The 12,371-nt window shown below is 40.7% G+C and overlaps 1 long non-coding RNA gene across 1 annotated transcript; it reads right to left on the bottom strand.

Annotated features, from left to right (window-relative positions):
* Positions 1–2,008: 2,008 nt before the first annotated feature.
* On the bottom strand, positions 2,009–8,718 carry LOC146442453 (uncharacterized). The gene is made up of 3 exons (XR_014849608.1): positions 8,515–8,718; positions 7,833–7,923; positions 2,009–2,351 (listed from the first exon to the last, which is right to left on the bottom strand). It is a non-coding gene; the product is annotated as an uncharacterized LOC146442453 (long non-coding RNA).
* Between the last annotated feature and the right edge of the window lie 3,653 nt (positions 8,719–12,371).

Genomic DNA, 12,371 nt, shown 5'->3' with positions numbered 1-12,371 from the left:
AGCTCTAGGTAGTCAAAACACTCCCACACAGGGAGTTTTTTTCCCAGTGTCTCTCATTCCTTTTCTATTCCTTCTGAAGAGACCTTACACCCATCCACTGCAACATTCCAGCTCTGTGACTGTTCCTACCATATTTCTGTGGTTGCAGCTGTATTGTAGTTTTCCAGCTGCACAATTGCTTCCAGCTTCCAAGAGGAGCTGTTCTTTGCCCATGCTACATGCATTGCTGAAGATGCACTTCAGTTGGGCTCCTGTTCCTGCCACCTTTGCTGGGGGGAAGCCATGATTCCTATGGGACTGTTCTTAGGTGCTTCCATGGTTTCTAGCATATTAACAGCCTTTACATGTTTGCTGCCATGTGGATCTCCATCCCCTGCCCCACAGAGATGGCTGAGGGGCTGCTCATATTCATACGGGGACGTTTCAGATCTGCTCCAGTGTGCTCAGCACAGCCTGGAGCAGCCTGAGGGACTTCACTAATGCACCTTCTCAAACACTGGTGTGGCACCCCCAGGCCTACTTCTAACGAGCCTGGTTTTATCTATTTCCCCTTTCAAACCTAATTTAAAGCTCTTTACATGAGCTGTGGTAACTCAACAGTTGATAATATTGCTTCCTGGTCAAGCTGGCTGAGTTACACTCTCTCCCTGCACACCATTCCATGCAAACTCCCACAAAAACTGCTGCCCCTGGTCAGTTGTACTGTTTGTATGTTCCCCGAGTTTCTTTAATCCATGGCAGGGCTTGGCCCTTGTCCTGCCCAGCTCCCCTCAGCTGTGACATGTGCTGTGGGCTTCTGCCATGTCTCTGTGTTTCCCTGAGATTCCCCAGCTGAGGAATTCTCTGGAGTGCTCCACTGTTGCTCCTGCTGGCACTGGAGCTACTTGACTGAGTTTTCATTTGCTTCTTTCATTTTTCTCCTTTCCTTTGCCCCATTTGCTGTCCAAACCCAAAGTTTCTGCCAATTCTTTCCATCTCTACTTCTTCTACAGGTTCTTTTAAGAAAAATGTCAGCATTACAAAAATTTACATATTCAATCCAGTGCTTCTAGTAGACAACACAGTGCTGTGGGGCAGTTATAAATCAATTTTTTTAAATAAATCATGGAAATGGAATGTTGAAGATTATCGGCATGCAGCTGCTTAGTTAAATGACTTCATCACAAAAGAATATTTTAGTAGTTCCAACAATTAAACTGAACCATGTTCTCTGCTCCAGCTTGTTAAGTAATGCCAAATGCAAACCAGTTTTTGTTATATTTCCAAAGCTGAAGCCTTATTCTCCATAAAAAATTTATTACTTTAACCTGGCTTTGCAGTTACTCATAACTTTATTGGCTTTAAGCCTGCAGCCGTGAAAACAGCACGGTATTGAAAATCTTTATTTCTTGCAAGCTTCTCTTTTGATCATCGTCATGCTGGCTCCATTAATAACTCTTTAGGTTACTGGAATCCATGCTTTGAGAATGGAATCAATGACCTTCCTCTTTAATTGCATCCAAACTTTTCACATTTCGGTGCTGTTTTGGTACCTTCTGATAGAAGGTAATGATGATTCCAGTCCCACCAAAATCCTTGTCCAGTAAATATTCATGGATCTTTAAAAAGACATCTTTCTCTGTGTTAAAACACAGCTTTTAGACAGTATGGAAATGGCACACAGCTTTAATAGCATGCACTTAAAGCAGAGGGTAACACAAAATCAATGCAACTCTCAACCAGGATAAACACATGGAACATGATATACTTTGCCCATTTTTAATTTACATATTTGGATGACACAAAACCTGGTTTTCTGTTACTTAAGAGAAATTATCACCAACTCTCTGCTATGAACAAATAAAATGAGTACTACAGTGCTTATGCAATTATTTTAACCTTAAGTGCAGTTTATTTTGTGCTGTGTTTTCTGTTTGCTTTATGATGCATTTTTTTTCTACTAACAACACAATATTGCATCAAGAAATTTAGTTCTTGTAATCAAAATACATTAGCCTGCAGTGCTTGGTAAATCTCTACTTCAGTCCAATAATTAAATAGATGCTAAATTTCCATGTGTTTTTCAAGCCAGTCACAAATAAGGACCATTTCCTGAGCCAGAAGTAATCAGGCTGTTCAGTTTTCTTTACCAGGAATGTTAGACCAGAAGTGTTATCAGACTCTGCTTGCTGCTGTTATAGGTAACAGTTTCTTATACACATGAACTGCTGATCAGCATCTGTCTCAAAACTTTGTTCTTGTTACTGATGTTCAGTGGTTGTGATCCAGAGAGTTGGAAAGTTTCTCCTGGTTTCTATCTAAATGTGTTCATGCCCACTTTATTTGTCCTGCATTAACCTGGTTCACCCCTTCTGGAATTGAAAAAATGGACAAAAGGAAGTACTTTTTAAGAAAAATTTTCCTCCTTTTGACATTATGGCTTGAGCCAGCTTGTTTTCCCCAGATTCCTTTTCCACAGCAGCCCAACCACTTTACTGTTGATTTCTTCACCATGCCCAGTTTGGGTTCTTGAATGTAGGACCTCACTGTCTCAAAGTTCTGCAGGTGAGGGTTCTCCAGGAATAAGGACACCGAGGTGCTGCGAGATTCAGTGACATTTGTATTTCATTGCATATTCTGAAAAGGTCTTATCTGTCGTAGAAAGCCCTATGCTTTTCTCACAGAGGCAGCAGGGGTGACTCTCAGTTGCCTGTGATGGGCAAGGACAAAGCAGCCTTCCTTCTCAGTTTTTCCAAGTTATTATTGCCCTGTATATATTATTCCACCAGATAATGGACCTGACAATTAAATGTCACTGATCATTTCCAAATAGCATACTTAAATTTTCACTCTTCCTGTCATTATTTCACACATTTTCTAAATATTGTTTACCTCACTCTGTCTAAGGTAGTTGTCCTTTACACTGTACACCATAAATCCCTTTAGCTGTTCTTCCTGTGTCACACCTTTAAATTATTCTATTGGGCTTTCAGCCCTTCCCTGGCATTTTTCCAATGTATCTCAGACTTTTGGATGCCAATGTAGATCCTATTTCTGCAGGTCACAGCATTTGCAAGGGCCAGCAGGAAATGTGCTGCTGCACAGAATCCTCTTCTCTAGGCAATACATCCATTCAGCAAAAGAAACAGGAGAAATTTCTACTATTTTACTTAATATCCAAATTACAACAACAAAAAAAGAGCTTCATCATGTTATATGAACTCATTGAGATAGCCTGTGGAAGTGACAAGATTTAACAGAAGGCTGAGAAACCATTGTGTCAGTTAAGTAAATTGTGGCTCCTCTGCAGTGCTCCAAGCTAATTTGTTGTTTTTCTGAAGCCAAATATTTTTATATTTAAATATATATCCAAGAGGGAAGGATATACATTAATGAAAACCTCTGTAAGAAGTAAAAACAGGCAAATATTAAAACAGCCACACTTAAGAACTAAATTTTTAAAGACTATAAGAATTTGCTGTGTAGGTAAATAACTTCTGTACTCACTCCTGTCTCTGTGAAATATTGTGCTCATTCAAATCAATTATCCTTTTACAGATGTGATTTCATAAAAGGATAATTAGTTCATGTCTGGAATTGCATCAGGTAAAACAATCTATTTTAATTGTTTCTGTATCAGTGAACTGCAGAACAATTTTTTTCTATCCACAAAACAAATTTAATCAACTCTGCCAAATAAGAACTCAATTGTCACTTGAAAGATGAAATTGTTTACTTTCACTGCCAGCCAAAAAAAAAAAATTGCCATATATCTGCATGCATATGTTCTTTGCATCTGTAAATGTACCAATTTTGGCCTTTTGAAAAAATTCACATGCACTGGGGAACCATGTAGATGATTCTACTTCTATTACCTTTCATAGGTGTTTGTCTTGGGTATACAAGGACAGTGCCTGGCAGAGATCCTGCTGATTCCTATTTAAAGGCTTCTTTAACCAGGTGAAATTAAAAATCTCTGCCCACAAGGTTGTTTGTGAAAGTCACATATGACACATGAATGATGAAAAATTGCCTGTCATTTTTCTCTGGAGAAATTTATTAAACTGACCAAGGTAATAGGAAAGTGAGGGAACTTAGTGGATAAATAGCACAGGATTCTGGGCACAGGAACATAGTTCCATGTGACAGTAAATCCCTAGACTGTTCCCTGTCAAGAATTTGTCCTGTTCCAGCATTTGAACTCCCCAGCAGTCCCTGGATGCAGCTCAACAGGTTGCACAGTCCAGGGATCATTCCCCGAAGTGTTTTTTGTGCAGCCACTTTGTCCTGGGGGCTATCATGATTTACCAGTGTGGATGCAGTGATGTGTACCACCTGACTTCAAGGTCCAGGAACATTTATTTCCACGCAGGCAGCCAGCATGTCTCACCATGTCCCTTCCTCTTTGCCTGTCACCTCCCTGATGGCACCTGCTGTTTCAAATCTCAGCTACTGCAGTGACCCTTATTCCCTCTCAGCCCAAGCCATTTTCAAAAGCCTCCTGCAGGACGAGATCACATCTGTGCTGAGATGTGAGCTAATCCCATCACTCAGTGGCAGCCACAAAGCTCTCTGCTCTGAGAGGTTCATTCCACAAGGCTCCCACTAATTGTAGAACAGCAGCTCTCTCCTCTCCCTGCCTGTCACTGATGTTGCTGCCAACCAGGACATGAACTGCAGCAACAAAGAGTCAGCATTTCCCCCACAATAAGAAAAGTAGGGATCTATTTTCTGGTGCATTTATTTCCTAGGCTTTGGAATACAACATTCTGATAAAATTCTTATCAATATTAATATTAATAATAATATATGGTCACTGCTTGAGGAGACAAGTGGAATAGCTGATATGTACCCATGGTATTTTGAATCATGTCTTTTCTGATAAGTCTTAGACCTCTGGAGCAAAAAGCAGAGCTCTGCAGCATGTCTCTCATGATTCTTTGTGCATTGATAGCTGGGTAATTGAGGAAACAAGGGCAATTCAGACTGATTCACACTGGATTTACCTTTGCTGGCTGAAGATGCTACCTGCCTGGACGATAAACTCTTCAGCTGCTGCAGCTAAATCAGAGATGATTGTGAATCTGAGTTGTCAGCCTGCACAGTTTGCAACCTGATGTTTTAATGTAAACTGAGATTGATAGTGGTTTGCATTTACTGGCAATAACAAAATCAACACCTCACCTAATCAGTAATCTGGCAGGGACATTTGGGGATGGCAGGCTTTTAAATCACCCTGCCCTGAAGTCCCAAATCTTGTAAAAAGGGTGGTTTTAAGGACAAGACCCTTACAGCTGTCTCTGGCTTCACAAGCTCTTGTTCATCAGCCCTTTACATTTCAGTGGACTAAGGCAAAATAGATGACCTGTGGTATTGTGAAAAGTATCTTTCCTTGGCACAGTTTCTTTATCTATATCTCTTGATCTCATCAGAGATCTTGCCAGAAGAATTTGTTGGAGAAGGCTTTTCAAAGCAGGTAAAAACCCTCATGGATAATTAAAACCCAATTAGGTTGATGGCAGTTATAGCTAAGACTTTAGCAAGCAATTATTAAGGAAAATATAGAAATACAGAGAAATGAATGAATATGTAGCAAGTCTTTGTCAAAAACAGAATTCAGAATAATCTGAAATCTTCTTTGATAAGAGATTTTCTAAATTAGTCAGTGCATTTTTCTCTTGACATGTAAAAAATTCTTACTTAAGATAACTAAACTGGATATCAGTAGAGCTGAGAGACAACTGAAGATAAGGAAATACAAGACTGTCATGAGACTTTATGTGAAATAGAATGGAAATTCTGGTTTTCTGTGCCTGAGAAAAAGAAATACAAAATGAAACAGGCAGAGCAAAGGACAAGCTAGAAATTTATTTTACTGGAGAAATGAAAATAACCTAATTTATTTCCCATGAATAAATGATTCCAGAATGCATCCATGATAGTGTGTCTCCATCCAGGGAATGTGAATCCTGGTGGAGAAGACTGGCAGGTCCCCTTCTGTGGTGCATTCCTGGTAGGGTGATACAGTTTGATGTCAAAAAGGTTCAAAAGAAAGCACTGCAAGCCATTCTGGAAAAAAATATTTCAGTTGTGTAAAAGCCATACTATTTCCTTGCCCTTTGAAAGCTCCTGAACAAGTACATGACATAGAAATTTTTCCATTGGAGGAAGTGAGGGAGATCAAGTGGAAAGTGGGACCTCAGCTCCTTGGTCTCTCACAGCATGGGAATGTGATGGGATGTGTCTGCCCTCACTTACTTGGGCTGAAAGCTTTCTTGCACATCCTCTAGGCTGTGCCGTGTTCTGAGATTGTCCCAGGCATAGGCTGAGTGCCAGCAGCCTCCAGGAAATCTTCCCAGGAGCATCTTCTGTCAATCCCACAGCAGCGTGGGCAGGTCAGAGGAAGAGCCCAGTGCTCTGCACTCAGCTCCAGTGTGCTGAACTAAAACTCTTGAGCTGTTGAGTCTATATCCAGGCTTGCAGGGGAAAGATGAAGTTTCCTATAAGAGTTTGGCATGAAAGAAGGAATTTAATAAAAATATCTATGCTTGTATGTCATTCAAGCTCTGTGAAGGGTGCCACAGCTTGTTCATCCATTGGTTAAACAGCTCTAACAGACCATACCTGCTTCAAAGAGGATTCACAAGAGACAGCAATCAATAAATACTTGCGAAGACCTTTGATGCTTGAAAATGGAAAATGCCATTTTCACTAGACTTATACAACAATTCAATTACTGTTTTGGAGAAACAGAGGGAGAAGAGCAAACAGATTTGATCAAGATTGAGGGGTTTTGTCACGATTACTCTGAGACCTAACTAAAAATAACAATAGGCTAAGAAAGAACTGATTCAAATTGTTATCTTCCAAACTTATTCTAAGTACATGATTTAGAAATTATAAAAAAGAGTATTGAAAAAGATAAATAAAATAGGCAAGGGCCTTTCTGTCCAACCAGCTGTTTCTGTGTCTGGACTAATGGAAGCAGTGTATCAGGTTAGAAAGGCACGGCACAGTCACAAAACTAATGAAAATATAAAGGAATGATAAATGTGTTTTGATACCAACCTAAGACTGAGGTGTCCCTGAAGACCTTACTGCAGAGATAAGTGCAGGACAAAATTCAGTTTCATGTAATTGCAGTGAAGGCAGGATTGGAGTCACCTAAATTAAGACTGAATTTAGACTAATGTTCTGCAAAATTTGGGTGCCAACAGCTCAGATCACTGCTTCAAAGCAGCCATTCTCTTGATACTCTCCTTATTGCCCATTGTCTGTGTGTGCCTTTGGTCAGCCCCAGAGTTCCACAGAAACACAAACATTGCACATCTCTGCTGTCACCCATTTAGATCAGGCTGGTGCTCATACCCTCAAGATCTCTTCACATTCAGATTTGGGCACTAAAGTCTAATTCCACCCAAGAACCTGGAGAATTTGGCTTGTGGTGCTATGTTTGCAGGAACACAGATCCATAGGGTTGGCAGATCATAGATGTTCAAACCTATGATAGGGAAGAAGTCAGTATTTAAAAAGCAGGAATTGAATCTTCTCTAATGTGAGGGGTTTCGAGTCTCTGTCACTCCTGTCCTCAGCTATCATGCTCCAAGGACAAGCACTCCATCCCTCTGGATGCACACCTCAGAGCTCAAGATTTGTGAGAACAGAAGAACAGAAAAACAACAACCCGACTCTACTCTGACAAAAGTAGCTGAGGGTCTGACTGGGCTAATAAACCTTGTTGTATGAGAGAGAAAAGATAGGTTTTGTTTGGTTTTGAGCACCACTAGAGCAACAATTTAGTATTTAGAAAGTGCACTGTGTGCTTGTGCATGAAAAGTACCTGCCAGACTGACCTTTCTTGTCAATAAAGTCTGTTTCCATCGTGCAGACCTGCTGAAAGATGCCTCTCTCCATGGGTTTGTTGTGTGCTATTTCATAAGTCACCTAAAAAAGAAAAAAAAATCTTTTGAATATAATGGAACACCTACTCCCATGATTAAATGCAATGAAGAAACCATTGAATACAATGATTTGCTAGCAGGAGACTCATACATCTTTAAATCAATAGAGTTGCATTTGCTTGCTGTGATGAGCCCACAGCCCACCTATGGATGTGCTGGATCAGCTGGCTGGCTGCAAGACTTATGAGGAATATATTATAAAAACATCAGAAAGAGCAAACCTGTTTTGTCAGGCATTTTGAGAATAAATCCTGTGCTGGGCAGTACACAAAGACTGCACTACAATCAATCTCCTACCCAACATCTCAGCCTGTCTCCTGTATCTCTTTTGGGCATTTGTAATCTCATCAGGACCCTGAATCTGGCCCTCATTCTGCCTTCTTGCCTGCCCCATCTCTTGGCTTCGTTAGTGTGGTGACACCATCATTTGGCCCCTTCATCACAGTGTATCTTCCCTTCCCCTTTCCTGCCCTTTCAAAACACTGCTGCTCACGTCATCCACCTTTCCTTCAGCTTTTGCTGTTCACTTACAGTACAGCCAGGAGAAACATGTTGAAAATTTTTCACAGCTTACATTTTTTTCCTCTTGCCTTCCTCATCTTTCTTATCCTCAGTTGGTTCTTGGCATCATCTCAGTTGCTTGCTTTGTGCCTTCAAGTGAACTCCTCTGTGCTTTCCCTCGCATTAGTCAGGAAAATCCCCCAGACAATTCTGAAATGACTGTTATGATTGTCCTTGAAATCCCTCCCTCAAACACCTGTTTGCTGTGATCAGGGCTTGTGTTTTCCTCTCCTGAAAATGCTGGATTTATCACTTTCACCAGCAATTTGTTTCCTTGCCTGCTCTGTTGTATCTCATCTCACGTTTACCCTGTGAGTTGTGCAAGGGAGAGAGTTCAACTTTGTCATGTTCACAGTGTTTAAATGAAGGAGGAGGATGGGACAGAGCTACTGTCCAACTAAATTAATACCCTACAGGCAGCTGTTTGGTGTTTTTATTAAGGCAGGATCCATTTTTTTCCATGCTTCTCCATGTTGCTTGCCAAGATAGCAATATTCCACCCTGCTATGGTGCAATGCCACTGGGCTGTTGGGAAACACACTCAGATTGATTTGAAAAGCCCAAAGAGAGAGAGAGAGAGAGAGAGTTATCAACTATTTCTCTTGGCTCCAGCAGAAATTTCTGCAGCTGTTGTGTTAAAAAAAAAAACCAAAACTTTCCAGGGTGGATTTTTTAAGTTTCAGCTTTTGGCCCTCTTATCCCAATTATGTCTTCATTAGGCACATGAAAGAACTCCTTAAAACCCAGTATATTCTACAACTACAGTCAGGTCACTTTTCAACCATATCCTGAACCTTCAAGAGTATTAGTACCACAATGAAAGTAATACCTGATAATGATGATAAAATCCATTATTCTCTAAAGAGATGAAACACACGAAGTACAAATTATAGATTCAAAAGTGAAGGTTTGAGCAGAGCCCAAGACATTTCATAAGCTGAAAAAATGAAGGCTTGGGCATAGCCTAAGATATTTCATAGTCTGGGACATAATTGCTCTCGATTTTTTTATACTGGCTTTTTATCTCAAAGAAGGCAGATGACGAATTGCTGAGTGATTTTTCATACGCCGTTAGTACACGGTTCCCTCCCTTTCTCCTCCTCCTCCTTTGCACATTTGGATCTTTTCCTTTTGGTATTTGTAAGTTTACAGTTTGGAAAGGTCAAAAAATGCAAAGCACGAAGCTTTTGCTCTCTGCAGCCCGCTGGCCTCCTTCTTACTATTTATACACTGCAGCTAAACTTGGGGACATCAGTCAACTTTGATGTTAGACAAACCCATTTCAGAAGGTGCTCCTGCCCTAAAAGATTTGCACTGAATAGACAAAGCTTCTAAGAGAAAGATGATAAACCATAGGGACTCACCCCAAGCTAGTGGGCAGTCAGAGGGCAGGTCTGGGAAGGAAGTTTTATCTCACTGATGCCTTAGTCACTGTTTTTCCCATGCTCTAGTGTCCTTTTTTAAGGACAAAGAATGTTGTGACTGAGATATTGGGTGTTTCTTTGACCTGTCAAAGGCCAGCCAGTACATAAAAGACCACTGGGGCAATCCAGTGCGGCTTAATAATGTCTCAGTGTATCTGTACCCCTTGAGACCATTTTTAAACTGATGGTCAGATCCAGGTTTCCTGGCAAAAAGCAAGGCTGAAATTTCTGTGCCATTTCTTCTCCCCACCTCAACAGACCCCATTGCTATTGCCCCATGACAGCACTCAAACCTGAGCACTGTGGGGCCCTGGCATCTCCCACCCTTGATCCTGACTGCTGGTTGTGGCAGCTGCAGAGAGCTTGCAATGCTGGCAGCATCAGGGTGTTCGTTTTTCATCCTCCCTGTGATAGAAACAGAGGTGAGGAGTTCAGCACTCTCCCTTACCTCCACTGACATCAGTGCTGTGTCAGCCCTGATGGTATTAGAACAATCTTTTAAAAGCAGTTCATCTTATTACTGAGCTGTGCACTCCCTGAAGGCCAGGGACAAATGTTAAACTCTGGAAGTGCGTGTGATGTCACGGAAGAAATATGAAACGGCAGCTGAACTGCTGGCTGCTGCAAGGGCAAATTTTGGTTAATGTTTCCTATTAACTCCTAGCTCCTTCTGTCATCCTGCTATCATGGTAGGGAGAATCTAAAGGAAATAGCTCTCTTGTCTTCTGCTCAAAATTGCCATTTGCCAAGGATTTGCTAGAGGTCTAATTAAAGCAGAATAAATGTATTTTGCATTTCTCACCCAAGAGGGTAGTTCAGATCAGAATCAGTGGAATGAATACAGCATGTTTCTGACAGAGTTTTGAGTGTAAATGAAAGGCATACTGTGAATGATGAAGACAAATGTACTTCAAATGAAGAATTAATACTGCTCATAACCGTAGAAATAGAAAAATCCATACTATTAGAACAAATGCTTTGGTAATGTTAGGAGCTTCTGTGTCTAAATCTCTTTTAGAATATACAGATGGAATAGACAAATATTTATGCTGATATTTAATACTTAGTACTGCTGTGGCTGTAATTTATATTCCCCCATAATCATGTCAGAATGCCATTCTGTGCCTTGTGTTGTGCCATTTTCACTTGTGATTTTAATGTCCCTGAAGCAACTCTTCATGGGGAAACCCCTTCTTCCAGCCAAGAAAACAACTTTTCTCAAATCTCTGTGGTGCTCTCTGAAATACAAATAACAACACTAATAAGGCCCAGAAGCTTCTGTATGGAACAATAAGCAGCTAGCTCATGAGAAATGTTTTCTTCACAGGGAACTTTATGTTCTTAAACAAGACTCATCACATGATTTTTGCCAACAGGCGGTTACAGAGGGAAGTTGTAGTGAACTGAGATGAGGTTATGAAGTCTGTCTAGAAATGTGAGTTGAAAACATATCACGTTTTTACAGACAGAAAGAAGCCAAAAAATGTTCATGAGATCACAAGCCTTACTAAACCTGCAGCCTCCATGCTCCTGCTCCAGGATCACTCAGAGTTCCATGTCCTATTGACAGCCTCTGCATTGGATTAGCTCCCCAAACAGCTGCAGGGTGACATTTGCAGAGGTTCTTAAAGATGGATGAGATGTTTAACTAGTTCTCTTCCATACTCTGTCTCAGAGCTCCCACAGCCTTCCCTTGATTATGCACTTGGAAGCATAAATCAAAGTAATATCAACATTGTTGGTAATATCAACATCCTTGACACCCTTAGCTGACTTTCCTTGCTTCTAGCAGCCAAAAGGGCAAGTGAAGCACCTGCCTCTGGTAAAAATTATAGGATGGGTTGGGTTGGAAAGGACCCTGAAGATCATTTAAGTCCAACCCCCTGCCATGGACAGGAACACCTTCCACTAGACCAGGCTGCTGATTGTTTTGGTGGCATAAGTGACTTGAACTTGACACAGAGTTTTGGAAACAGGCTGAGACAGCTGAGGGTGTTCAGCTTGGAGAAGATGCAGAAGTTTTTAAGTAGCCTTTTGACTCACAGCTGCATTTCATGATAATTCACCACGATGGCCACCATTTTTCTTAATCTCAGTTTCTTTAGAAGCAAAGATAGCACTCAGCTTTGCAGTACTTTTACGTCATCCTAGAAAAGACATTATTTTAACCATTGCTATTAATACCTAAAATGTATTATTCAGAGCTTGCCCCATCCTTGCCTTATAGCAGTCTGCCAGACTAACAGCATTTTCTCCCATTTAATAAAGTGTTGTAATAGTTTCCTCAAGCACCTATTTTTGGCAGATTTTCAATGTACTATTGCTGTTTACTCATGAGCAGGGTCATTGGTGGTATCTTTGTTCCTTGTGATAATGAAGAAATTGGCTTCCACAGTGAATAGCTGTTCCTTTATCATCAAGTTTATGTTAACATTCACAGTATCAA

This window comes from Lichenostomus cassidix, chromosome 2, assembly GCF_008360975.1.
Source record: "Lichenostomus cassidix isolate B80296 chromosome 2, HeHo_3.0, whole genome shotgun sequence".
Taxonomy (NCBI): domain Eukaryota; kingdom Metazoa; phylum Chordata; class Aves; order Passeriformes; family Meliphagidae; genus Lichenostomus; species Lichenostomus cassidix.
This window is presented reverse-complemented; position numbering and strand designations above follow the sequence as displayed.